The sequence below is a fragment of the Lissotriton vulgaris genome, chromosome 5, assembly GCF_964263255.1.
Source record: "Lissotriton vulgaris chromosome 5, aLisVul1.2, whole genome shotgun sequence".
Classification (NCBI taxonomy): domain Eukaryota; kingdom Metazoa; phylum Chordata; class Amphibia; order Caudata; family Salamandridae; genus Lissotriton; species Lissotriton vulgaris.
In genome coordinates, this window is record NC_141693.1 from 1,316,455,454 (window position 1) to 1,316,479,704 (window position 24,251).

Below are 24,251 nucleotides of genomic sequence, written 5' to 3' on the forward strand. Positions count from 1 at the left end.
GTGGCGCTTGCTCTATCCCCCTATTCGTAGTTCTGCATTCTATGTACCTACCATCGGGCCCTGACTTTTTCATCCAGCTTAGTTCTATACTCAGAGCGAACTTGATCTAGGTCCTTAAGGATTAAAGGGACTACCTCGGGTTGACTTTGCATCCTTGCATTTTCCAGTCTGGATATCTGAATTTCCATTTTTTGGAAATTCAACCTGTCTTCCTTGTTTTTAGATGATATCAGACTGTGGAACACCCCCCCCCGGATGTAAGCCTTAAAGGCATCCCATACATAGTCAGGAGAGGTTGAGCCTACGTTATCTAAACAAAACCTGCTAGTTACTTCCTGATTAAGCAATATATCCCTTTTTAGCGTCCACCTAGGAGGGGGCTCAGATTTACTAACGACATAAAAAAAAGTTATTGGGGCATGGTCCGAAAGGATACATGGAAGAATAGAAATATCTACCACATTTTCCAAGCCCGCTCTGTCAGTGAGTATAAAGTCAAGTCTCGAAGAATGACCGTGTTTTTTACTGAAATAGGTGAACCCATATCCCATTCCCTCCTTGACTCCCCAAACATCCACCAAACCGAGATCATGGATCATATTGATTATCACTCGCCGTGTATGCGGTGCAACCACGTATTTACTATAATTATACCTGTCTTGAGCGGGATTAAGAAGTACATTAAAATCACCCCCGATTATTACTGGGATTGTAACTTCTATCAGATTGGCCTGTACTTTGAGAAGGCAAGTGGGATCATCTATATGATACCAAACAAGTTCGGTCCTCCCCAAGACCGCCCATACCAGGATCCCTGTACCATAACAGTCAGTTAAAAAAGACTTAACGATGCTACTAACTCCCATTATGATCAAAACAGCTACCCCCTTATTATGTGTTGTATGTTGTATGTTGTGAACAAAGAAAGTGCTCTATCCATTTATATATGCTAAAGACATCCCTGGCCTCTAAATAACTTAGATGTGTTTCTTGTAAAAGAAATACCTTTGCAGACGACTGTTCAAGATATTTCATAACCAGCCGCGTCTTCTGCTGCATCGTAGCCCGTTAACATTCCATGAGATAAAATTTGTCCTTATGAGAGTAATTTTTTACTGCCTACCCTTTCTCCTTCCCAGGTCTAATGGCCAGGGCAAACATCTTTAATTTTACAAAGAAACAGACAGGATATGAGGACATTATTTTTCCATTTCTTTCCCACTGCAACCCCACCCGTGCACCCGCCAACCCTTCCCCACCCTGTAACCCATTGTGACCCCTTCAACCCTCTATACCCCTGGGGAACCCTCCCTTTTCTCTTGGGCATACACCCTTGGTCGGAGTTCCCTCCCGGTGTGTGGCCACACCCAAAGAAAAAAGAAAATATGATATACTGAACCACGCTAAGGAGTGCCAGCCCCAGCTCTCTGCTCATAAAAATAGAGAGTTAGATTACCCTATTAGAGGTCTATGTACCCCAACGAAGTTATACTTTACTAACCACCCCTCCTCCACCTCTGCCACGATCTACGTCCTCCCCTCCGCCTCCTCCCTTTCTGATCTTATCTATTAAAGAATCCACCTCATCCAATTGGCGCATATTATGCATATGGTTGTCCCACATAATACGAAGAGATGCAGGAATACTTAATTGAGTCTTGGCGCCTAGTTGGTTCAGTTTAGCCATCCTTTTGCCCAGTTCCCACTGCCTTGTAGATGTACTATGGGATACATCAGACCAGATGGGGAAAAAAAAATGGAGTGGAGGTCGAGTTACATTCCAGTTGACCAGCTTTCAGGGCAAGGGATAAAATCCCCTCTTTGACGAAATAGGTTAGAAAATTTACAAGTATTTTCCTAGGGCGGCCTCTTCCAGGAGATCTTCTAAATGGGTCGCAATGGACCCTTTGAATATCAGCAAACAGATCCAAATCTTCATCTGAAGGTTTTAATACATGTGTCTTCAAAACGGAGACTACAAAGTTCTTAATATCGCTTCCCTCGAGATCTTCCGGAACATTCAATAATATCAAGTTATTTTTCCTGAATGATTTTCAAGCCGCTCAATATCATCTTTTAATTCCTGATTCTGCTGGATCAGCTTATTCATCGTGAGGGAGGAAGCACTTATAGACGCCTTAATCTTTGGTATCTCAGCTTCGAGCGCATCAGTTCTCTGTGAGACCTCCTCGATCTTTGACGCCAAAATAACACATGTGGCTTGAATGGCCTCTTGATTAGCCACTGAAGTTGTGAATCTCCTACCAATGTCATCCCTCAAACTCAAAAAATATCAGCCCGCGTCCCAGGGATAGGAGCATGAGGTGGCTGAGATATACCAGGAAGAGTTTTAGAATGAATAGTTATGGAGGTAGCCAAGAGCCCGGCTAATTGCGATTTCAATTGATACTTTTGCCTCTGCCCCCCTCTCTGAAGAAGTAACGAGCGTGCCCTCCAGGCCTGAATTTTGTATGTCTAGGGCTGAGAAACTATTTGAGAGTTCCACCGATGGGTGCACTTCTATTAGGCATTCTTGTGCTGGAGGGTGCCCCGACATATCATAGGAAGTATTAGAGGAGGGTAGTTTGCACCCTAATGTCCAAGCCAGTAGAGTTTGGAACAAGAGGATTGAGGACAGCCAAGGCCGGAGCCCCCTTAGCGGCCAAACCTTGTTTAGAAGCCGAGGCTGAGGTAGAGGTGGAGGTAGTACTAAAAATCTTATAAAAAGATTTTAACGATGGAGTAATTTTTAACTTTGAGGAAAGACAGGCTTTCTTCGCTTGTTTGCTCTTGCGCCTTCTCTTGCCTGGGGGAGTATCTTGTGGGGCCTCTTTCAGGGTGCTGGTATCTCTTGATTGCCTTATACTGGCCTTTACTTCCACTATTGGTGGCGGGTCTTCCTTTGATTTAGACTGGACTGGGAGGTTAACCAGGGCTCTATTGCGTAGCGTATAGCGCCCGACCGCAGTTTTAGAAGAAATAGCAGCCTTAGTATTTAACAGACTGCACTCCAACTCGCAATCTTCCCTATTCTCCATACACTGCAGTCTTCGGTTATTGTTGTAGTTATTACTGTTATTACTGCTATCACTGTTACTGTCGCTGTTACTGGCGAGATCGTGAAGCTCTGAAATCTCCCTGAAAGCCTCCCAGTCCACCACCCCAGCACCTGACGCCCAAGCCCCCCGTCTCTTCCAGGGGTAATCGCTATTGAAGACGCTGAAAAAATAAAAATGGAGGCTCTTACCACACTCGTTGCTTCCCCCACACTCCTCCCCTGCTCCTATTTTACTGCCCCAGGAATCAATGGACTCCGAAGTACCTCTTCCTCCCTTACAACAGGGAGCGGGAGCTACTGCCGAAATTGTGCCGGGCTAAGAAAGCCGTCTGGGAGCTCCAGGAACCCGCCACTTCCATTCTTTTGCGGCGTCTAGTAAGCAGCAACCCGGCAGGTCCTCCGGCGCTCTACCGGTGTCTCTCACCATCCGGGTAGCCCGTACCGTTACGCGCCTTCAAGATGAAATGTAAAATGTGAAGGGCGAAGGGAAAAAAAAAGACGAGGAAAACGGAAAAACGAAGAAGCCAGGTGTAATCCAATGAAGAACTCTGAGCCGCTAGCTAGCACTTCCAGCGTGGAACAAAGACGCCACACATCTCTGGAGCTCCGCCTACGGCCGTTAGCTTCCGGCCGCCTTGTTCCCCCCTGTATTGGTCAAATATCCAATCCCTACTGCACCTGTTTGTAATGTGGGTCCAGGTTTCTAAATTTGTATTATTCTCAATAACAATTTAGGTCCATTCTTAACTTGTAACCCAATGAGGATCACATCTGACTTCACATATTTGACTAAAAAGTCAGCGTGCAATTCTGTTGTTATCAATTTTTTCTTTAGGTTAAGAATCTTACCCCATTTATCACTATCACTAGAGAGTATTGTTACTTTATTACTACTCTTAGTGTTCATATTGATAATTTTGTTAAACTGGTCCTCACTGAATCCGAATGTTTTAAACAAATCCATCTTATCAATAGGTTATAAAAAAAACTCTCAACACTAAATAAATATATATAGCAAGGAAGATCTTCCCACAAAAAAATCTAACTTTTTTTTTAAACCTCACCCTGCCAGTGATGCATCTGAAAAAATGGTCTTCTGTGGAGTAGAGTCTGGAAAGGCTCTATCCTTTGTGAGATTCTGCAATTATCTTCACTTTATGGATTTACAGTCACTTTAGCCTTGTGTTGTGGACAAGACCAATGAGCAAGGCCATTATGTCTAAGAATTGGCACAAAATGAAAACGTACCCACTAGCACATAGTGAAGATTGCTAAAAGGTATTGGTATGGCCTGTCATTGAATAGTATAGCATGGTATGGTATTGCCTGGCCTGTAATTGTATGATATGGCTTGTCATTGTTTAGTATGGTATGGCATGGTCTGCAATTGTATAGCATGGTTTCGTATGGTATGGTGTGTAATTGTATATTATGGTATGGCATGTTATTGGGTGGTAAAGTATTGTATGGCCTCTTCATTGTATGGTATGGCCTGGCGTTAAACAGTATGATATGATGTGTCATTGTATAGTATGGTATGGCCTGTTATGTTATGATATGGTATTGTATAGCACATCATTGTATTGTATGGTCGGTCATTGTATGGTAAGGGATGATATGTCATTGAATGGTATGGTCTGCCATTGTTTGGCATGACCCGTTATTGTATAGTTTGGTACGGTATGTCATTTTATAGTAAGGTATGGCATGGCCTATCATTGCAAAGTATGGTACAGTATGGCCTGTTTCTGTATGGTATGATCTGGCTTGTCATTGTATAGTATGACTTAGTATGGTATGGCCTGCCATTGTATAATATGGTATGACCTGTCATTGAATAGTATGGTAAGGCCTGTCCTCATTTGGCATGGTATAATATGTCCTGGCACTACATGGTATAATATGCCCTGTTATTATATAGCATGGTATGGCATGACCTGTCATTGTATGGGATAGTACTGTATTGTTTGGCATGGTCTATCATTGTATAATATGGTATGGCCTGTTACTGTACAGTATTGTATGGTATGGTCTGTCATTGTATAGTATGGCCTGTCATTATATAGCAAGGTATGGCCGATAATTTTGTAGTATGGTATTCCCTTGCATTGTATTGCATGGTATGGTATGGGCGGTCATTTTATACTATGATATTGTATGGCATGTCGTTTTAAATGGTATGATATAGTATGGTATGGCATGTCAAGGTACAGTATGGCATGGTGTGCTATGGTATGGCCTTTCGTTATAAAGTATGGTATGGTATAGTCTGTCATTGTATAGGATGGCATGGTATGGCCACTCATTCTATAGTATTGTATGCCTTGCAAGTGTATAGTGTTATATGGTTTGGCCTGTCATTGTTTGGTATGGAATGGTATGGCATGTTCAATGTAAGGTATGTGATGGCCTGTCATTTGATAGTATAGCATAGTTTGTCATTGTATAGTATGTAATTGTTTATCATTGGATTGTATGCTGTGCTTAGGTTTGGCCTGTCACTGTATGGTACACAATGGTATGGTTTGGTATGGCTTGTCATTGTATAGTGTGGTATGGCATGGCCTTTCATTGTATAGTACGGTACGGCCTATCGTTGAATGGTATGGTATGATATGGCTGGTTATTATTGTTAATATTGAAAAAAATCGATGTGGATACGAATAACAATGCATTCGTGCATAAAAATGAAATCGAAACTTTGACAAATTTGCCCATTGTGAACTCCATTGTCAACCCCAACTCATAGCCAGCAGACAAACGTGTGAAAAGGAAATCCCAGATCGATCCAACAGATAGGTGCAGCGATACCACAATGATCCAGGGAGTTTGGTCCCAAAAAAGCATACATCATCGGGGGGCATGTGTTCTAAAAACACCATGAAGTCAGATGCCACACACAGTTAGGAACACTTAGCAAATCAAGACACAGCATACACAGTATACACAGTGATCAAGTGCTCCCCATGCTGGAGATCTGGACATGTTACCCACTGGCCGCATTATGTCCATGCAAGGTAGAGGCCCACCTGGATTCCTCACCCAATACCTTAATTTATGGTTCCAAAGACAGAGGTAAACATTCTTTACCAAAAGAGGTTTGTTGGAAACTTTTATTACATTCAACGAACTGTATAAAAGTCTATGTTAAACAGATTGTAAATTGAGACCGTCCTCAGACCCTATGCCTGTTACTGTGTTCCCTGCTGCATTGTTTAATTCAATGAACCATTCCTGTTTTGCAAATGCCTCGTCTCTTGTTTTTTCAAGGTAATTCATGTTCAAGCAACATTTTGGTGAGCCACCATTGGAGCGGGAATGTTACCTCGAACCCAACTGCTGCCAAAGGAAGAGGACCCCGCCTAGACGGATTCACTTTTGCACAACAAGGATGGTGAGCAGACACCACAAGTCATTGGAAGTTCTGCTGAATACATGTGGTGGAGGTCCATCCTGAAGCAGCCGTCACAGACTACATCAGAACCATAGCAAAGCATGTGGTTTATGTCAAACTAGGGAGAAGTGCACAAAGATAACCTGAGCTCCCTGCTACTGACAGAAATCTGGTATATTACCTATTTTATATGTCCTAGTAGAGTAGTTGCAAGGTGGCCTCCGATACGATCCCGCAAGAATCACTTTTTTTCAATAGCACACTAGGAAAGGTGAATACTTATTGTCAGAATTGGCACCTCAATCTAATTTTTCAGTCTAAAAGGGTTTCAAAGTGCCACCGGTTTTTCAACGCCTTTGGTATCTGAAAGAAGTGAGAGGCGTTGGTCACTTCGATCTCTGGGCTTAGCACAGATAGTACACTATTTTTGCTGGGTGTGATACAGTCGGTATGCTTGGACCCCTGGTAAGCTTAGCCCCGGGGTGTGATACAGGGTGCGATTCTGCCTTCAAGGAAAACAATTTGTACCTGGGAGATTAAGTGTACCTTAGATTTGGCCAAAGGCGGCCAATGGTTCTCAAGCTAATCCTTTTTCCTACAAACTATTGTTATTATTTTTGTCCCGGAGCTGATATTAACAGACTATCACGCTCACTTAGTCGCATGTACAGAGCTTCCCCTGGTACAGGATGGCATGAGCTAGGAGCGGGCTAAGCATTTTCTTTTTGACTAAGTCATAATCTTTTTTTCTGTCAGTTTTTTTTGGTGTTGGTCGCTTGGACTGCCGGGTGTGATACAGATGGTTTGGTTAGCCACTGGGTGTAATACAGGGTGCAATTGTTGATGTGAGGTATGTGTGATGTTGTGAAGCTGTTAAATTACTGCAAACTGTGTTTTGTCCTAAGTATTGTGTTTTTGTCGATGACCCATTGTTTCATATGAAGATACTGCTATTTTCCCCAATTGTTGTTGATACCAGAAGCCAATATCATTCAGATACTGTTTTCATTGGCAAAAACACTTCATATATGTTCCAACCCTTCATATGCATTGCTATTTCTCCTTATGAAATACTCATGTTGAATTGTTGATGCATCTGTACATAGTCCTGAGCTCGTAGTTACGTAATTAGAAGCAGTAAACCCTGTGCATATTTTCCTCACAATCCAGATTGAAACCAGAGAGTCCATAAAACAAAGAAGCCAAGGTATCTTGTCTCCTTAAACTACCAAACCTATCATGGCGGCACCCTTAAAAACACATGCCAATCCTGGTTCCAAACACAGGCTAAAAGAAAGGTTTACTAAGAATGGCATGCAAACAAGAAGGCACATACATTTCCTTGGCTAAAAGAGGGAACTTTCGACACTAACATACTTGAACAAATGGGAACATACATACAAGCAAAATACACTGGTCAAAAGAAAGATAAGCTAGAGGCATTATTAGAACTATGGGCCATCTTTGAGGAGGCCCAGATCGACAGTCCTGCACTACAAATACAAACAAGGTGTCAGCACCTTCCCCCACCGTGTGCAGGTATGAAAGTGCTCCAACCTGCTCTCCATACATTAGAATACTCTAATCTGCGAATCGAAGAAGTTGGCTGGCCCTTCACCGAACAACAAGCAGTTAGGCCCAACATGAGAGACTAACAGGCCAGCAGACCCAAGCAGTCACAGAGCAACCGCAGTCCAGTGCAAGAGCTCCTAGAACTTCAACCCCCCCATCCGTCGTGCCCGACACATAGAACCCCAGCGACGCAGAGAACATGCACCCTCACAGATTTAGGAAAGCACACACGAGTGAGAGGGAGGTTTGTAGTGGTTCCAGACAGTAATACAGCTTGTGGGAATGAAGGAATGAATGAATAAATGTTATTGTGTCAATTAATTAAAATTGTTACAATGAAGATCAAACAAAGATATTCTAGCACTTAGTTACTTCAGTTATAATAGATACATATTTAACCGTTCGAATACGCCTGTCTGATACATGAATAAAATAGATCTAAAAATACTGCGTTTGAAAATACAAAATGAATAAAAGCGGTGCAAAAGATCAAATATCAAAGCCTTCAATTAGTTCTAATCCCTGATTAAGGCGTTGGCTTAAAGATTTTTCACTAATGGGCAAAGTTTCGCTCATCTATACAGGTCCAAGAAAAAGGATTTGTGGCGTCTATGTGGATACATAGTCAATATTTTAACCGCAGAGATTTCAGTAAAGTGCGGCGTGCCAGGCATTGTCTAAAAGTTATTTCGCCTTGGGAGCAAATTTAGCAAATCTTGCCAGCTCCATTGCAATGTCCAAGTTAAAAAGAAGTTATTATTGCATCTTGGCATGTGCGTGTTCCGTATTTTAAAAACAATGGTTTTAGTAAAGTGCCACGTGCCTGTACCAGGCAATGGCATATGCAAACCAGGCGAGCCATGGATTCCTCATACTGTTGGCAAAGTCTGCAAGTACTGACCGCCTCTAAAGATTTCCAGCGTATTTTAATGTCTTTTATCGCTTTAAAATTGACTTGTTTAGAGAGGCAGCAAGATATGGATGCCTTAAGCGGTCTTCATAGGAGCTAGCAAGTATCCTGATGTTGCTGCTGGAGAATAGGTCTGATAAATAAAATCCTGACAATTGGTCATGTTGAGGTGTAGTTCAGTGCAGGCAGTGTGCAAGCCATTGGTCCACGAATTGTTTCCTTTCACAAAGAATGTTTTTTTTTATGATGGTGGTTGGGGGAACATGGCGACTGGCTAGTGAATCGTCTGCATGCCTAAACTCGCTCCAGCATTAACTTTCCATTGAGACTTGGACTTAAAATCATGTGAGCTCCTGAAGATATGCTTTAACCACTCTCCCGGTGGCTGTAATAACTACAAAAAAAAAACCAGTAGAAACTCCGCACATGCACGCCTCTGGACTGCACGCCTCAGGGCTGCTTTGCTCTCTCCCGGCCTCGGTCTCCCTCGTGACTCAGGCATGGGTGGGGCAGATTGACGGCTGTGGCGGTGGCTGCGTTTGGTGAAACCACAGGAGCGTGGTGGGGTGCTCGCTGGCCCAGGCACCCTGATCTCTGCATTCCTCCTGTTTCCCTCGCTGCAATTTCCCCTGCAGATGCAGGTACAGGTCGGGCGGATTGACGGCGGCGGCGGCTGCATCTGGTGAAACCGCAGGAGCACGGTCGGGTGCTCGCTGGTTCAGGCACCTTGATCTCTGTATTCCTCCGCTTCAGGGGGACCGTGGTATGTGGGCTGAGCAAAGTCTCGATCTCTGTTGATCTTGGTTGATCTCTGTTGCTATTAACAAGCCTTCTTTCCGCAACCCGAGACTTTCGGCGGCAGTTGGGGATTACTTCTCCTTTTTTTTGTGCCTGGTGTTTCTGGTGTGACCCAGACTTCTTGTTTGATCCACTGCTATATTTTTGTGGAGCTGGGTGCTGCTAAGGGTAACGTATGGTGCTGTCAGCCATAGGCGGGATCCCATGATGCCTAACTGCCCTCCAACTTAGTCATTGTCGAAGGGCTGCAGCAAGAATTTCTCTGCGGGGGCAAAAAGGGTTATTTATATACATGTGCACCTACAATACACTTGTACAAAGGCGCCAGAAGACTTACTAAACTGGCTGGAGCTTGGTCTATCCTGGCACATGAGCCCCAAAAAAGCGCCTGTGTTGGGTAAAGACCCGAAAATACCAGGGAAGCAGATCTCCAACGTTAAATCATCTCAGAGGGGGAAACAAGTGGGGAAGCTACCCACAACATCTATTGAGTCATGAACACAACAAACTAACAGGTACACACTAGGAAATAAATGTATAGATGTTGATGAGACCTATTTAGGGCAAAAAGTGTCTCGACCAGTTCTCTCCCCCCAGTTTCCAGATGCCTTAGTAGCAGTACCTCGTAAAAATGGCACCCCTAAACAAACTTGTTTAAAAAAAGCAAGAAACTAACATTACTGCTTAAATAGGGGTGGAGGGGGGGGGGGGAAATCTAGACTCAAAATAACCCAATAATTAAGATCCTTTTTCAAGGTCAGAGGGAGTGTCAACCCATCAACTTTCGTCACAAGGGAGTCAGATTCCCCGGGTGTTATTAACACTATGAATCAAAAAACAGTGGGAGAATTACAGCAAATCTCTAGTCTACCCCTGGTTAATAGATTCAATTCCTAGAGATGGATGCATTACCCGTGGAAACTTTACTAGGCAGTCAGAAGGAAAATGTACCCATATCATCTGCACCATCTGTACTATTGGCGTGACCTGAGTCCTCAGTGGTAGAGGGAGCGACTGCACTACATCCAAGGCAGGAGAATATTGAGACATTATTGCAAACATTGTCAGAGGAAATTAAAAACAGATTCGCTATGAAAGAAGCAAATCATGTAAAAATCTGTGATGCCTGTGAGAACCTCGTGAAGAAACTCAAAGATGTGACTGATGAGATTAGAAATTTAGAAATGTCTTCAGAAGATATGAGAAGGGAAGTTACTGATTATCTTTAGCAATTTTGTTTCTGTTTATTTTTAATAGTGGTTTGTAATTTACCATGATTGAATAATCATTTTTAATATTACATGTTTTGCACTGAATAAATTTTTATGTTATATACATAGGACTGGCCTTTGAAGTTGTTCCAGTAGTATGAAAGTTGAGTGATTGGGGTTGATGAGTATATTCATATAGAGTCCAAAGGGTAAATTCTTTTTAACAATATTGTTACTGGTGCTCTGTCCCTTTCGGACTACACAAGCCCATTTCCTTGTTTTTCAAGGAATAACAACATGCACATTTTTATTTTATTTATTTTATTTTAATTTCTTATATCGCGCAGGAATCAATCCCGTAAGGGTATCTCCGCGCTTTGCTCACCAGAAACATTAGCAGATACAGTGAAGGTGATTAGTGGAGTTGGAATGCTTCCCGGAAGAGGAGGGTTTTTAGTGACTTTCTAAAGGATAGATGGTTGGTAGTCATTCTCAAATCAGTGGGAAGCTTGTTCCACAGAGCGGGGCCGACTGAAGAAAATGCTCGGTCTCCCTGTCTGGATTTTTTTGTAACAGGTGGTTTCAAAAGGGCTTGATTGCTTGAGCGAAGTGACCGGCTAGGTTGATACAGCTCCAGTGATTGAGAGAGATATTTAGGACTATCGCCATATAAGCACTTGTGGACCGTGCAACACATTTTAAAGCTGATTCGCTGCCGTATAGGGAGCCAATGCAGCTCCTCCAACAAGGGCTTAGAGGGAGTCCTAGCTGGTGCACTCATGACCAGTCTAGCCGCCGTATTCTGGACTACCTGCAAACGGCCCACTGCATCTGCATTAGCAAGTGTCAGCAGGCCGTTGCAGTAGTCCAGGCGGCTAGTAACCAAGGCCTGTACGAGTGTCTTCCTGTAGGTATCAGGAAGATACGGGAAGACTCGTCTTAAGAGGCCGATGGTATGGAAGCACAGTCCTGCAATATGGTTGGTATGTTCCTTAAGGGTCAGTTTTTGGTCAATTTTTACCCCTAAGTTTTTGACATGTGGCTTTGATGTTGGAACTGGACCCAGATCCAGCGGCCACCAATCAGGAGACCACAGAAGACTTGCTTTGCCGAAGAGCATGACCTCTGTTTTTGCAACGTTACATTGGAGGCAGTTTGCGGCCATCCAATGTGCCACTGCCCTCATACCCTCAGCAAAGTTTTCCTTGACTTTGGGGCCAAGGGAGCTAAAAGGGTAGAGGAGCTGGGTGTCATCAGCGTAGGAGACCGGTGTGAACCCGTACTTCCGCACAATCTCAGCGAGGTGGGCCACATAAACATTGAACAATGTAGGGCTAAGGCATGAGCCCTGTGGCACCCCCTTCGTGAGCACCCTCGAGATGGAACAATAGGGGCCCAGGCTGATAGATTGCGACCTCCCGGAAAGGAAGCTCTCCAGCCAGGATAATGCTAATCCCCACTCCCTGCAAACGGCTGAGAAGGATGTTATGGGACACGGTATCAAAGGCCGCAGACAGATCCAACAGCACTAGAATCATGGAACCCCCTCTATCCTGTGACATTTTGATCTTGTCAGTCACCGAGAGGAGGGCTGATTCAGTGCTGTGGTTGGGCCTGAACCCAGATTGTGATTGGTCCAGACCCCCTGTCGCCTCGATAAAGCTGGAAATGATGGTATTAACGTGTTTCTCAGCCAGTTTGCTAATGAAAGGGAGGAGGGAAATAGGGCGGAGGTTGGAGAGCTCTGACCAGGGTAAGGTGGTATTTTTGCGTATGGGGTTCACAACCGCTTCTTTCCAATGTTGTGGGAGTTGTCCTTTGGCAAAGGAGAGATTTATTAGTTTTTGAATAGAGGGGCCTAGAGATTCTGTCAGGGAAGAAATCATTTTAGCAGGAATCAAGTCGTTGGGGGAACCGGTCTTCATTTTGTTAATAAGAGTGGTCAGTTGCTGTAAAGTTATTTCTGGAATTACATGCAGGGTATTCCCAGAGACCAGAGGAAGTGGAAAGCTTCATCAAGCAGATAAAAACTTAAAATAAAAATGGAATGAGTCCATGCACACACATTTAGTATTAAGCTGGAGAGATGAAGGACGTTGGGCAGTTTTCTTTTCTTTATGCCCCCATTGGTTAAAGGGAGGGTTTCCCTGGGAGGGTGGGTGGGGCTGCATGAGAATTGGGTAAAATGCACTGTATATATTTCACAACTTACAGACGGGGATGGGAGCATTGGGAAAACCCCCCCGCCCCAAAAATAAAATGTCCTCATATGCGAAAATCCTTTAGACAACAGGAAAAGTCCTTAGAACATGGTTAACACAGATAATAAGTCCACCTTGAAGATACTCAGTAGGAACATAAATGGGTTCAGAGTAGCAGATAGATGAAGGCGAATTTTACAACTTCTTAGACAATCCAAGAGTGACATTATAATAGTGCAAGAAACTTACCTACAACAAAAAGAATGGGAGCCAATACTTAAAGGGCATAAGTGGATACACCAGTTTGTATGTACCAATCAGAATCGCAATATTAAAGGGGTCGCTATACTGTTTAAGAATTCAGCCCATGCAAAAATAATTAAAGTAGTTTCAGATCCTAAAGGAAGATGGGTCAATGTGACAGTAAGGATATACAGTCAGAACTACTCTATGATCAGCTAATATGGCCCAAATATAGACGACCCATCACCATTACATGACCTATTTCAACAAATCTTGAATGACTATTACCCTATCATAATGGCTGGGAATTTTAATGCTCTATTACATCCTGAATTAGATAAATCGACCACCAGGCCAACAGTAATGCTCCAAAAATGTGAGATTTTATACAAAACTTTATGAAGAATTTGGGACTAATAGACCCTTGGAGGCTAAGGGCCGGTAGAAAGAAGGAATTTACCCATCAAAATAAAAAATATGGTCATGCTTCCCGTATAGACAATTATCTTATCGACTCCAGATTAAGTAATGAGATCAAAGCAGTAATTCATCATTCAGCCCATTTGTCTGATCACTCAGCAGTTAGCTTAGAGATATCTATAGAATGAAAGGGGCCTGAAATCAAATGGAAAACGGACAGGTTTTTATTAGGAGATTTGAAAATACAAGATAAATTAAACTATTTTTAATTTATTTTGGGCTCCACTTCATTACGGGTTATATGGGTTGCATATAAAGCCTATATGAGAGGGAAAATAATCAGTTATGCTATGCATAGAAAGAAAGAAAATGACAAAAAGATTGAAATGATAGAGAAGAAAATAATCTCTTGCAAAAGGATCTTTATGTTGCAGGAGACTCAACAGCAGTGAGCAAGATTCAAATAAATTGATGAGGGGAAGAAAGAGCTTGAGGAACATATGGAAGGTATAGTTCAGAAAAAGTGGTTTGCTAGTAAGTTGGAACACTGTGAGTATGGTGATGGGTGTGGAAGGTTATTGGCATGGCAAACTAGGGGAGACCTAGTGAGGAATTCAATAAAAGAGACAACTTTGGAAGGGTCAGATGAAAGTTGCACTCATGATAATGACATCGGGACCGCTTTTACTGACTTCTCCCAAAGCTTATACAAGGAAGAGATTTAATTATCAAATGAACAGTTAACTAATTGGCTTTTAGGTGATCCTACTCCAAAACTCTCATTAGACAAGGAATCTCTGCTCAATAACCCATTACATCTGAAGAGGTATCTTCAGCAATAAGAAACTTTGAAGAATGGGAAAGCACCTGGACCCGATGGGTTTCGCAGGCCAAAACTAAGTATAAAGAATCGGTAGCTAAATATAAAATCATGATTAGCGAGGCTAAGAAAAAGTTCTTTAGCGATAGAATAGAATCAGCCAAAAATTCCAACAAGGCACTGTATGAAACCACCAAGCAGCTAGCGGGTTACGCCCCCAAACTGACTCCACCTCCCTCCCAATCTCTTTGCGACGCCCTGGACAACTTCTTTTATAGTAAGGTTAACAACATCTACTCCGCCTTTGCCAAGAACACCAAAACCCCCTCTAATCCGCCGACCACCTCCCGGACTGGTCCTATTCTTTCTCAGTTCGCAGATGTTTCCAGTTCCCAGATCGCGGACATTATACCCACTATAAGATCGGGCTCTGCACTTGACCCATGTCCTCTCAAAGTACTACTACCTGTTATTGAAGTGGTTCTTCCTGCCATTACTGCCATCTGCAACTCCATGTTCAGAACAGGCGTCTACCCAGTCATTCTGAAAAAGACTCTCATTAAACCATTGTTAAAGAAGCCACATCTTGACATGGAATAACTTAAGAGCTACCGTCCAATCGCTAGCCTTCCAGTTCTGGCAAAAATAGCCGAAAAAGCATTGAACTCACAACTCTCGGCCTTCATAGAGGATCATCGTCTACTTGACGAATCCCAGTTTGGCTTTCGCCAATTTCATGGGACGGAGACGGCATTGATTAAAGCCGCGGATGACGTTAGATCCATCCGTGACGCCGGGGGGACAGCAGTTCTAATACTGCTTGATTTGTCGGCGCCTTTTGACACCGTCGATCATGCCATTTTGATCGACCGTGTCGAAAACATGGGTGTTCAATACAATGCCAAGAAACTATTGGCCTCCTTTCTGGCTGATAGGACTCAGGTGGTTACAATGGGGTCTTTCCACTCTGCCACCCTGTCTCTGCCATGTGGAGTTCCTCAAGGCTCATCCCTAAGTCCGACACTTTTCAACATCTATGTGTCGGACCTAGCTAATATCATTCGTGCACATGGGAAGAGCCTTACCTCCTATGCAGACGACACTCAGTTGGACCTTGCCATCAAGAATGATGGCCATAAAATAGCTGATGATCTCAAACTAGGCATGCTGGCAATTGGGAACTGGATGGCTTCCAATTGCCTAAAATTAAATTCCGACAAGACGGAAGTTGTCATCTTCGGTCACCTGACCCCGGAATGGTCCTCCCGTTGGTGGCCCTCATCACTAGGCCCTCCCCCTGAGCCTGTTCGAAAGGTGAGAAATCTGGGAGTCATTTTTGATGACCACCTTACTTTTCTCCCACATGCCAACCAGATTACGTCCTCCGCCTTCCACAAACTGAGACTCATCAAGAAAATCCTTCCCTTCCTTCCCGATACAGCTGGCAAAACCTTGGTAACTTCCCTGGTATTGTCCACCTTGGATTATTGCAATGCACTGTTTCTGAAAGCACAAGAAGGAGTCTTAAATAAAATGCAAATTATCCTAAATTCCGCCGCTAGGCTTCTGGGAAGAATCCCCAAATATCAATCTGCTTCGGAAACTATCAGAGAGTTACACTGGTTATCCATCAGAAATAGGATAAAATTCAAAGCTCTCTGTATAGTGTACAAGTCCTTGCACAACATGGGACCAGTTTTTCTCATTCAAAATCTGACCCCTTACTGTCCATCCAGAACACTACGCTCCTCCAGTCAAAACGATCTGGTCGTCCCTCGCACCAAATTTGTTTCCTGGGGAGATAGAAGATTCCTGGTGTCAGCCCCTAAGTTATGGAATACTCTTCCTCACTCGATTAAATCAAGCCCCTCACTCTGGTCCTTTCGCAAACAACTCAAGACCTGGCTTTTTAACCAGTAAACTTACATCTCCCCTCTCTGGTTAAATATTGCAGATATCTTAGCGCCGAGACGCCTATGGGCCTTTGTTCGCGCTTTAGAAATGTTATTAATAAATAAATAAATAAATAAACTCTATATGAAATTAGTGGAGGAAATCACTCATTTACTAACCTCATTATTTAACGCTGTCTACATAAATAATGAAGACGTTCCAGAATCGTGGAACGCAGCCACAATAACTCATATTAAAACCCCATAAGAATGCTAAAAAATGTGAGTCCTATCGCTCAATATCTTTACTCAACAACGACTTCAAAATATTCATGAGTATATTGGCAAAAAGGCTAGATAAAGTTTTGGGAGATTTAATAGGAATTTCGCAAAAAGGGTTTATGAAAAACAGAGTTAAGTGATCTTACGCACGACCTGGTATGAGCTATAGATTTGGCCACAGATAAAAATCTCCCCATAGCCATCCTGACTGTTATTGCCGCTAAGGCATTTGACAGGGTTAGCTGGTCCTTTCTTTATACTGATTTATCCCATAATGGGCTAGTGAGAAACTTCGTTAATGCTATAAAAACGTTTATACATGCCCATTTGCAAGGATTTTAATTAATGGTTCACTTACTCAGCAATTAAGAATAGGTAGACGTACACAGCAGGGTTGCCCCCATCCCCTTTGCGGTTTAACCTGTACATCGAGCCCTTAGCATGGAGGATTAGGAAGGAACAGCTGATCCAACCCTTTCAACATCTAAGTTGGGTTAAGAAAGAGGCGCTTTACACTGATGACCTAATAATATACACACAAAACCCTACAGAATCATTTACAGTTTTAATGGACTTACTAAACGACTTTGGTAAGATAGCTGGGTAACAGGTAAACAAAGAAAAAACTGAGATAATGACCTGGAATACACAACAGACCCCACTTTTAAGAAAAACGTTAAGAAAGATATAAGATACCTAGGAGTTCAGGTAGTTAAATTCCTGGAAGAAATGTCGCAGGTAAACCTTTTAAAACTTATGAAAGAAACTAAAAGGTTGCATCAAACCTGGTCTACCTTACCATTATCAATTACCGGCAGGGTAAACCTGATAAAAAAAAATATGATTTTGCCAAAGTTTACGTTTATATTCAATGCTTTACCATTATACTTTGAGCCACAATGGTTTACACAATTGCAAGGTGACCTGACAAGCTTTATATGGGCTAATAAGAGCCCAAGAATTGGCTGGAAAAAACTCTGTAAAAAAAAGACAGACAGAGGGCTTGCCCTACCAGACATTTTGTTGTATTGCTGGGCTTTCCAGTTAAAAAACTTTAGGGCACTTTTAACCAAGCGTGTCCAGCTACTTCAACCTTGTTTTGGAGCACTAGTTAGTGATTTAGCAGAACAAGGCAACTATTTTTTGTTTAAATATGGACATCCCAAATTTTTCAAGAAAATTCGTTTGAAGGTTTTGAGCGCGGCATGTAGACTTTGTATTCAGGTTAGGAGAATACTGAAGTTCCCCTACTAAAGTCAACTGGCCCCTATTTGGAAATCGCCCGGGACACCTTCATGTTTACAAGATTCCTTATCTATACCACTTATGGATGCTGAAAGTGAAAAATGGGGCCAACTAATAGATGGGCAGAATCAAATCTCGTGGGACTACTTATCAGGAAAAACTAACAATCTACTGTCTAGATTTAAATACTTGCAACTAACAAGCTGGGCTCAAAGTCAACCATCTCTAGGAGCCTTGAACGAATGTGAAACAGTTTTATATGGTAACCCTGTACAGAAAAAAGAAACTGCCAAATGGTACTGGATGCTAGTCCAAGAGGGAGACTCCAATATGATGCCACAGATGGAAAAGTGGAAAGCGGCCATTCCAGACGCTGACTTAACAACTTTGTGGCAAGTATCAATAAACACACTTTGCTTGTGTCAAATACGCTCCTTTAAGGAAGAACCATTTATTTACTTTGCACAGGGTCTACTGGTCCCCAAAGAAGCTGTCCAGAATAAGAGGGGAAATAAGATGTGGCCCGAAATGTGGACTCCAAAAGGCAGACGATGTGCTTATGTTTTGGCAATGTCCTGGTGTAAACACTTATTGGCTAGATGTGGGTAAGACACTAACAGATATACTGAAAAAGAACAGAGGTAAGCTTATCTTTGCTTATTTTGGGGACTCTGGATAATCATAGTTTTACCGGGAAGAACAAGAAATTGTTTGAGCAGCTGTTACTAATTTTTATTATTATTGCACGCAGGGAGATCTGTATTAACTGGATTTCTAGTAGTCCACCGTCTTGTGTAGCTTGGCTAAAGACAGCTAGACGATTTGGCAGGTTAGACTGTATAAATGCTTCTGAGTGGAGAGGTAGTATATGGGACCCTCTTCTTAGACATGATCTAAATTCAGGTAGACAATAGAGGGTTAAAACAGTCCATGGATTAAGGCATCCTAATCCAATGGGAGGTATGCGGGGGGAAACCTCGACACATCAAGATAAAGGTCGAAAGTAGGTGTATCAGGGCAAGGCTTATGTATGCATATAATTTTTCCACAAATTGGCCTGAGGGCAAGAGTGAAGGTAGTACCAGAGCCCATATATCAGAAATGAAAATGGAAACTGGATAATATAATGAATAGATAACAACGTATGACAGATAAAATAATATGATTGATATAAATTGCAAAAAATGCAGTAGTATGAAGATTTGAGACTACGCATAAAGAAAAAAATCCTAATAGATTGTTTATAACCTGTTCACAAATGATTATGAATGTCTAGTATTATAATAGAATTGCAATGTACTAGATCAAATAACTGTGTCATTTTTACACAATACTTATACAAATATGTTTACCTGCAGGATTCCTTTGAAAGTGGCAACCATCCAGTGCCCTTTATAGGAGAGAGGTATCAAATTAGTCTTGAAAAAGATGGTCTATTCTAATTAAAACCATCGAAACGCGTCAACGCCCAGATCCACACAATTAAGGGACAGAGTCTTTTCTGTAGACATGATAAATTGAGTGTGTCCAGGATTAGCTTTTTAAAAATTGGGTTCCCTGATTTGTATATAAATGACAAATAGGACTGTCTGTTGCGTGTCTCTCTTTTTGATTACATATTGTTTAGAAATATTTTTAGTATAATTTTTATTGTTGTCTTAATGAAGTATAGATATAAATGTGGTGCTAATGTACACGTTTTCAATGCAATTGGAATGTACTGCTTTTAGAATTTGTAATATCTAGGAATTGTTTTAAACCAAAAAAAAAGAAAACTATAGAATCTACTGATTGTGTATTGTCTCATGCTAGTGATCACTTCTAATACATGGGCTATACTGGTGTAAACTGTACACTAATGTCGTGTTCATATCTAGGACCCTAATTCTATATTCCTGATTTATGCCCTTGTGAGGTTATAATCAATAATATCCTGATAAAGGCATAAGAATCAGATTCAAATTCAGTAATAGCCCATGCAATCCAAAGCACAGCACGGCTATTCCCATTGACTCCTAGAAAGCACAACACGTTCTTTAAACAAACCAAGCCTCCAGCAGCCTGGGAAACCCCCTGCTTTTGTTTTGATTTGAACAAGAACTCCTGAAGTTCAGCAAGAACTGTTAGTTCTTGGTGACGTCTTATGTCCAAGCTTACGTCAAACCCGGCATCTTTCAGGTATAAAATACCAACAGTTGCCTTAAGCAAATACATAGTGGTTTGGAGCAGAGTGGCCATCTACTTGCCCGAGAGCCCAGCTGATGCGAGTGCCCACGGAAGCCGCCCCTCCTGTTTGGCGCACTGAGAGAGATGCTGTCTTTTTCTCCAGCCAAGAAAATCCAGCTCCGGTGTTTCCAGCCTACCCTTGCAGGTTGCTGGGATATCGAGTCCTGAGGAAAGAGATACCAGACCTCCCACATTCTATTACCAAGGTACGGAGCTGACTAAACACGTAAGAGAATTCTTGATGCAGATTCTTGCAAAATTATCTTAACCAACTTAACTTAAAACTGCTACTTACTCATCCCTTCCCAAGTATTAGGCTTAGGTCAGGTACACCGGGGTAGGCTTAGTTAGAAGCACCAGTTGAGTACTTTAGTCAATGTATTTATGTATGTATATATTTTATCCATTTTAAAGTATCATATGGCTAAGAAACCGTATCAATGCTTTTACAGTATTATTTCATAATACTACTTTTACTGTACGCACTTTACTTTACTCTAAGTATTGCAATTGTGGCAATTCACTTCTCTTGCATGAGAAAGAAGACTGCTCAATAAATAACACCTTTTTATTGAAAACTCCCGTCTCTCTATTTCTCTGCATTCTGGTGAAACTAAGTATGCACTGCTGCATTCTGGTGAAACTAAGTATGAGTGAAATAGCTGTCTATTGTTTTCACATGACTCTAGAGATATACTCTTATTCTGAGGGAGCAAAGTTGTCATGTTTATGCGGTTGTCGGAAACTGAATCCCTTCTTGTCTGAGCCAGGGGAGCTTGTCCCTCCCTATTTCATTCAAGAAAGTTTGCAGTGACCTCTGAGCTAGCTGGCACAAACCTAAATTAAGTTTAACATAGTCAGTAGAGACCTAGATGACCTCAGTCCTACGTCTACACTGCTGTTTATGTTATTCCAATACGCAGAGCCTATTGGGAAAATAGGAACTACACTACATGGCGCCCAACGTTTGGTAAGGCGATAATCTAACGCAAGACACTAGAGTAACTCAGTCGTGCTTTTTCACACAGAACGGTTTCCCCGTAAAAACTCCAATAGACGTCTGGAGTTGGTGAAAGGTTAATATCCGCCGGAACTTAGTAGGATGAGAATCCTATGTATTAGTTTTTGGTTTGATCAACGTTGAAGGATACAGTGTTCCAAAATATTGTGCACCTAATCTTTGTTTCTTTGAAACTCGATCTGCAACAGAAAACTTTCAGTCAGTTAAAATGACAGAAAGGGACGAAGAAAGGGAGCAAGCAAGAATAGCAGCTCGACTCTTAGAGGAAGACGCAAGTCTTCATGAAACCGACCCGGATGCAATACTCACTCCAGTCAATGTAAGAAGAACTATAACTCTAAAACTTATAGAAAATGGACTGACAGCACGAGGTGGTACAGTCATATTCGTGATAGAGGCACATGAATACCGGCAGACAGAGGTATTCTATTCATGGATACATTTTCCAGCAGCACACCCTACGACAAAAGACTTCCACTATTACAAAATAGAGGAACCTCCGGATGAATACGCTCCTTTCGACGAGATTGAAATCCCACTAAAATACCAAGAGCACCTGCTCTGGTTTAAAGGCGCCCTAAAACATAATAATCACATCACCAGGCTCGGTCCACTAGAAAGACCAGAAGAAACAGGGCCGGTCCTATGCAACTATGCAACACACCAAGACTACGTAATAGTGTCAAGCGAACAACTCCTAGTTAAACTAAAAGAATTAACAAAGGCATATAGAGAATTAGTTCAATTAGCAAGGGATGATATAAAGAACCTCCAGACATTGAAGGAAACAGATATAGCAGACCAACCTTTGGAACTTGCCAGAATCATAGAAAAATCCTATGAAGAGCTAGGAAGAGATAGTTTGGGTGGGAAACCGGTAAAACCCCAACTAACTGAAAATCCTGAAAAAAAAATTATTAAAAATAATTTAAAGACTCCAAAAAAAGATTTGGGAAGGTAATAAACAAACCATTCCCAGGGAAAAATGTTTCCAGTCCTGAGGAAGGTCTCCTCAGCGTAGAGAGAGATCTCCAGGCCGAGAAGACAAGTCTCCCCAAAGGGAACCCTCTGAAAAAAGATACAACCTTAGAGATAGGGATAAAATAAGAAAACCAGACAGATATCAAGATGTTGATACACGTCCCTCTAGATCCTTCTCGCTGAATCTTTCTCGATCTTCCTCACAGAAATCGGAAAGAAGAGGACGGTCAGAACACAGAGAAGAGCACGTCAAGTCCAAAGACAAGGAACCTGCTTATCAAAGTAAAAAATTACAATTTCCTAGAAAGAAGGTAGCAAGTATCAAGATTAAACATGCTGAGAATTCTGAGGAAACAGCTGAAAAACGGAGAGTGGGCCCAGACAATGCTAGACAGCGGAGCAGAAGTGACCATAGCTCACAAGACCCTGATGAATCTTCTGGAGACAGTGGACACGAATGAGTAAATTCAAGTGGAAACTGCAGGCACATGAGTTAGCGTGCCCCATAAGCTATATGAAATAACATTACGTATAGAGGGAGATAAAACCAGGAAAATAAAAAATCTCTTTTGGAAAAACTTTCAAAAGGCTATGACATTCTGTTAGCTGAGAAAGACTGGCCACCAGAGTTTGTCAGGGAGTGCCCTCATGGCGAAGAAATGTTTATGCCTGCCTTCTCGAATCATATCCCGATTCATAAAAAAATACACATAGGCAAGAAAATGGGCAGTGGCCCAAGCTCCTGCTTTATACAAAAATCATGTAGGATGGGATGAGGACTCACCTCACCACAAAATCCAGTTAAAAAATCAGCCCACTGCACAAAGGCAGTACCCAGTTAAACAAGAAGCTAAAAAACAAGTCAGGAAGATCTTAGATCAACTTGAATACCAAGGGGTGATCGAAACATGCACCTCTCAAATGAATAATCCTTTGTTTCCGGTCTCCAAGCCAGATGATTCATATCGTCTAGTTTTGGACTACAGACACCTTAACTCCTGTTGTAAAACATTTGCAGTACAAAACTCACATAGTGCAGCACTAATGAATAACATTGTGCGCAAGAAATACAAAACGGCATTAGACATCTCTAATGGATTCTTCTGTCACAACATTGCACCTGTAAGAAGGTATTTGACTGCTTTCTCAATATTTGGATCGCAAAAACAATTTTGCCGACTCCCACAGGGATTCAAGAATAGCCCAGGATTATTCTCAGCAAGGGTAACAGAGTTACTACAGATATATGATGATGAAGCATTATCATATGTCGATGACATCTATCTCACAGAAGATGACCTAGAGACTCACTTAAAAAGGGTGAACACCATAATACTTGGACTCGCCTCAGAGGGTTACAAATTCAACTTTAAAAAGTCACGAATTGCCCATCTAACTGTCCTATTTTTAGGATATGAATTATCAAGTGAAGGCAAAAGCCTGGCAGACAATTTCTTAGAGAAATGTGCTGTACTCCAAGCACCAAAAACGCTGAAGAATTTACAATCACTACTTGCTTTCCTGAATTTCGGAAGAACATACATTTTAAATTATGCGGAGAGGGTTAAACCTCTCTGTGAATTAATAAAACCAGATTTCAAACAAACCAATTGGACTCAGAAACACACAGAAATTTTGAGATCACTACAAACAGACATTAAACTAAAACAAAATTGCAAACACGTGAGAACACACGCAATCTTGTTATCCGAGTCATCCCAGGAAGATGCGGATTCACATACCTGACCTCTAATGAGGGAGAAACGGTACCTATAGCTTACAAATCACATTTGTACACTCAAGCTGAAATGAAATTCAGCTCCACAGAGAAAATTCTAACTGCGGTTCAAACTGCTGTAGCAAAAGAAAGAGCCCTAGCACAAAGTAAACGAATAATAATCGTTACACCGATACCTACCTTAGAAGCAGGGACAAAAGCAAGCATACCAAATGCCAAAGCATTACATCCGAGATGGA